This window comes from Empidonax traillii, unplaced genomic scaffold (assembly GCF_003031625.1).
Source record: "Empidonax traillii isolate 1590-97213 ecotype Southwest subspecies unplaced genomic scaffold, ASM303162v1 scaffold1597:size85909, whole genome shotgun sequence".
Lineage (NCBI taxonomy): Eukaryota > Metazoa > Chordata > Aves > Passeriformes > Tyrannidae > Empidonax > Empidonax traillii.
The window spans coordinates 62,825-67,830 of NW_020956790.1; the positions used below are offsets into that span (position 1 = coordinate 62,825).

General features: G+C 41.7%; 1 long non-coding RNA gene across 1 annotated transcript; it reads right to left on the reverse strand.

Annotated features, from left to right (window-relative positions):
• Positions 1–823: 823 nt before the first annotated feature.
• Positions 824–4,797, reverse strand: LOC114070539. The gene is made up of 3 exons (XR_003573939.1): positions 4,788–4,797; positions 1,968–1,970; positions 824–949 (listed from the first exon to the last, which is right to left on the reverse strand). It is a non-coding gene; the product is annotated as an uncharacterized LOC114070539 (long non-coding RNA).
• Between the last annotated feature and the right edge of the window lie 209 nt (positions 4,798–5,006).

Sequence of the window (5,006 nt, forward strand, 5' to 3'; positions counted from 1 at the left end):
GAATTTGGGAAGATTTCTAGGGAGTTTAACATGCAGGGCAATATCTAAACATGGGTACTGGAGATGGAAAGCAGGGAAAAGCTATACTACTAACAGGGCTAATGAGCTTAGGGTTTACAATCGTAGATAGGGGCAGGGTCTAACAGTAATCGAAACTACACATTACATACAAAGCAAGATATTTCTCTAACAACATTGGTACTAAATTGAATAAATTTAACACTTTTATAACATGAAAAGCTGTTTCTGAGGTAGAAAGTCATCTGTTGTTCAGTAGTGTAGATGCATTCCAAAACTGTCTTTCCTCAATTCTCATTTTCTTCAGATATTTTTCTCCACCATGAATATATTTCTTGTGGGGAACTTCCAACATTTTAGTTCCAGTATTTGGATTATTTTTCAGACTTGCTATATTGAGGTAAATAAATTTGGCCCTGCCACTCTGGTTCTTAAATATTGATTGAGTCCAAGCCCCAATGAGTTTTATCATGTTCTGCTTTTGCAAATTGCCATACTAATTTTTCTGGTAATACTAGCTGATCTGTTTTTAGTTGACCCCACCCATTGTCTAACAGCTTCCCTCCATTTTTATGTATCCAGTTATAATCTGATTCTTGATCCTCTGCTTGTTTGTCTGTATCTAGCTTTTCTGGCACTAAGGCTGCTACTGGTAGTTCCTCACCTCTTGCAGCAGCTAACTTAACTTCTGCATCAGCTTTCCTGATTCCTATTTCTGGGACAGTGTTCCCTTTCAGGTGCCCTCAGCAGTGCATAATTGCCACCTGAGAGGGGAATTGTACAGCTTGTAGGAATCGTAGAATTTCTTCAGCATATTTCACAACTTTTCCTTGAGCAGTTAAAAGTCCTCTTTCTTTCCAAATTGCTCCATGGGCATGAACTATGCCAAAAGCATATTTGGACTCAGTCCAGATGTTAACTTGTTTTCCTTCTGCCACTTCTAAAGCTCGAATGAGAGCCGTCAGTTCTGCTTTTTGGGCTGAGGTTCCTGTGGGCAAAGGATTGGATTCGATTACCTCAGTAGTGGTGGTTACAGCACACCTAGCCATCTTCACACCTGCTGCCATCAGTAAACCAGTCCTCTGCATCCTGGAATAGCTCTTCTTTGAGGTCTGAGCAACTGGAATACACTGCATCCTTGGTCTCCAGGCAGTCGTGTACAATGGGTTCAGCTGTGGTTTTACCTTCTAGGAACGAAGCTGGATTGGCAATGTTAGTCACTTGAATGTTTATATCATCTGATTCAGCCAGGATAGCCTGATATTTCAAGAGTCAAGAGAGTGACAACCAGTGGTTCCCCTTCTGTTCCAGCACTGCAGAACCTGTGTGGGACACTAATACAGTAATTTTCTGTCCCATTGTGAATTTCCTGGCTTCTTCTATATTTATGATCACTGTTGCTACTGCCCTCAGGCAGATGGGCCATCCTTTGATATGGCCCTGGTTGTTGGGCCAGGACCCCCAGAGCCATTCCTTTTGCACATGCGAGAACAACCAAAAGGGCTTCGTTATGTCAGGCAACCCCAATGCTGGAGCCCTCATGAGCTCTTGCTGCAGCCATTTGAAGGCTCCACTTGCTTTGGGGGTCCAGATTATGTTGCCCTTAGTCATTTTCAGCAGGTCATACAAAGGCTTTGCAATTAGTCCATACTGATATATCCATAAACAACACCAACCTGTCATTCCCAGGAAGGCCCGAAGGTCTCTCACTGTCTGTGGTTTGGGGGTCTGGCAGATGGCTTCCTTTCTTGCTGTTCCCATAGAGCGTTGTCCCCCTGATGCTTCATATCCCAGGAACACCACTTGTTTCTGCACCAGCTGCACTTTCTATTGAGAGACTCGGTAGCTATTTAGACTCAGAAAGTTCAAGAGACTGACAGTCCACTGGATGCATTCTTCTTGCTTTTCAGTAGCAATCAATAGATCATCCACATATTGTAAAAGTACACCCTCTCCCGGTGGTGACTGCCATTGTTCCAATTCTTTAGATAATTGGTTCCCAAAAATTGTGGGACTATTTTTGAATCCTTGAGGTAACACTATCTAAGTGAGCTAAGTTTTCCTTAGCAGAAGAAGGTATCCTTTAGATCTAGTGCTGTAAACCAAATAAATTTTTTTTTCAGCCCTACTTTCAAAATGTTTTCAATTATTGGTTCAATCCCTTGTCCTGTCTTTTAGCCTCAGTAGATATTGTTTCTTAGCCACTGGCTTGGCTCCTGGTTGCAGTTCTGTTTGAATAGGAGTTGCCCATTTTGGCTTTCATAGTGTTTTAGTAGCCCAAACTTCTGGGTATACTTAATCTAAAATCTGATTGACATTTAAATTATCCTGGCTTGGCTGCACATAGCTCATTGCTAAACTCTGAACTGCTATTATTTGTTCTTTCTTTACCTTAAGTCCAATTTTACCTTGTTTAAATTCTATTACAGCTCCCAGAGTTTCTAGTAAGTCTCTGCCCAATAGGAGTTTGGGTGAATTTGGTAAATACAAAAACTGATGCACTCCCATTTGTTTTAGGGGTTTCAAAAAGAAAGCTTTTTCTGATTGGCCAGTTGCATCCACAACTTGAACATATTTTTCACTTTTAGCTATTAATTCTTGATTCAAAACAGAAAATATAGCCCCAGTATCAATTAAAAAAAATCTAATTCTTCTTTTTTTTCCCCCCTAACCTAATTTTTACCAGTGAGTCCCCTAGGGGCAGGCCTGCTGGCCCCCCCTTACACTGTGAGCAACAACAGCCCCTCCCATGCCTGTATCCCACCTGTTAATTCAGGGTGCTCTACAATATGCACACTGGTTCTGACCCAACCTTGTTTGTTGGAGGGGGGGGCGAACCTTACATCTGTTACACAAGGCTTGTACATATAACCAACAGTTATAAAAAATAAAAGTTCTTATTTTAGGTCTTATTTAATGTGATGTGCTTACAGTTAACTGTTCAGCACTACCTCCCATAGAGCAATTCTTAGCATGATAATATCTTTAACTCTGTGCAACTGGATATTTCAAGGTAAGCAAAGTATATCAGGTATACAATAACTTTTCCAAAAACAAACAAGACAACACAAAATGACAATAAACACACACACAAAATGATTAACACAATAACAGCGCCCCAAACCCCAGTTCATAGCATGGTTTGTCAGTTGTTCAAAACTACCCTCCATATAATAACTCAAACATAAAAAGACTCTTAATGCGATGTTTCTATAACTGGTTCAGAACAAACAAAACCTCCATGTCTGACTTTGTTTTCAACACAAGACAAAACAACACAAAACTAGCGAATCAACATATAACAAACAAAGCACTATGACAGTTGTAACATTCCAGGAGTTCATAATATACTAATGGGCTTCAAATCCCTTGTTCATAGTGTGAACCTTAAGGGAACCAATACCAAAGACAACCAAAAGGAAACTTATGCTCTTAGTTTCCCTCAAAGAACCAAAAGGAAACTTGTACACTTTGTTTCCTTCAAAACCAACAATATTTGGCCAAATACAAACAAAACTGGAACATACCAGCTCTGAGGGTTTTCACCCCAGGGAAGCATCCTTTCCTGTTACCCTGGGACTAAACTAAAAGAAGGGACATTCAGACTAGATATAAGGAAGAAAATTTTTATGCTGAGGGGTGTGAAACACTGGCACAGAGATGTAGTGGATGCTCTATATCTGGAAACATTCAAGGTCAGGTTGAACAGGGCTTTGAGTAACCTGATCTAGTTGAAGATGTCCCTGCTCATTGCAGGGGGGTTGGATTAGATGACCTTTAAAGGTCCTTTCCAACCCAAACTGTTCTATTATTCCATGAAAAAGCCTCAGTATTTCATAAAAGGGAAAAAAAAAATCTGCTTTCTAAAATATGTTTTCATGGGTTATGAGCTCACCACAAAGCTTGCTGACTTTCCGTGCAACTCAAGGTATTTCTTTCCCTCTCTAGAAATGTTTCATAGTTGAGGAAATAATCTCTACTCTAAGAAACTGTCTCGCTGACTGCAGAACATAAATGAGACATCTTCCACCTCTGAGACCCAGGAGGAAGGCCATGCATCTTTGCTGAGACCCTTCAGTAGCCTGTCTGTGTGAGTTGCATGCCGGGAAAGAGCAGCTATAGGAAACACAAAATGGACTGCTATGAGACAAGCCTTGAAACTGGGGAATGAGGAAGAAATGAGGTGTGAAAGATAACTGCAGCAGATGCTTTCTGCAAAATATCTGGCACTGGCTTGCACCTTGCTCAACATCCTCACTTGGATGGGCCCTTGACCCAATCTGGCAAGTTAATCCCTACATTCCTACAGGCATCACACAAAACTTTTGGCTCTTAAACTAGGGAAAGAGTCAACTCAGAGGTGAAGGAAGAGACTTAAGTGAGGCTATTAGAGATGCATCTTTGCTGAAGATCAGCCCCAGGATAGGATACCTACCCTTTTATGCAGTGTTTGAACATCTCATCTTCCTAAATGTCCTAGTTAAAGGGACTGGGACCAGTTTATCACTACGTGGGTATAACCAAAACCATGTATTCTACACCCTGTGTCATTTCTGATGGACTGTTAATAATGGATCATGTGCAGCAGCTGCCCAGGGCACACCTGACACCTCAGGCTGCAAGCTGGGTGCTAAAGAACCCTGCAAAGCAGGTGAGTGTTTCTTTGTCTTCACACTAATGACTCAGCTGTGATAACTCCCCTCCAGGGAAGCAGTAGCACTTTCACACCCAACCAGAGGGGTCATCTCTGCTAATGGGCCACAATGGACTGGCATAATAGGCAGCTGCAAGACCTGGACCATCAAAGATTCCAAAAATATCCCATGACTCACTGAGTTAAATCACCCATTGTGAAACTCCTTGCCCTGGGGGATGTACCGGGCATTTCCACCTGAACCTGATCATATATAATCTTTGGGTTTTGGGACTTGTGGTACCACTCATCAGATCCAGAGGAGGACCAGAACTTCAACAGGACTGCGACTGCC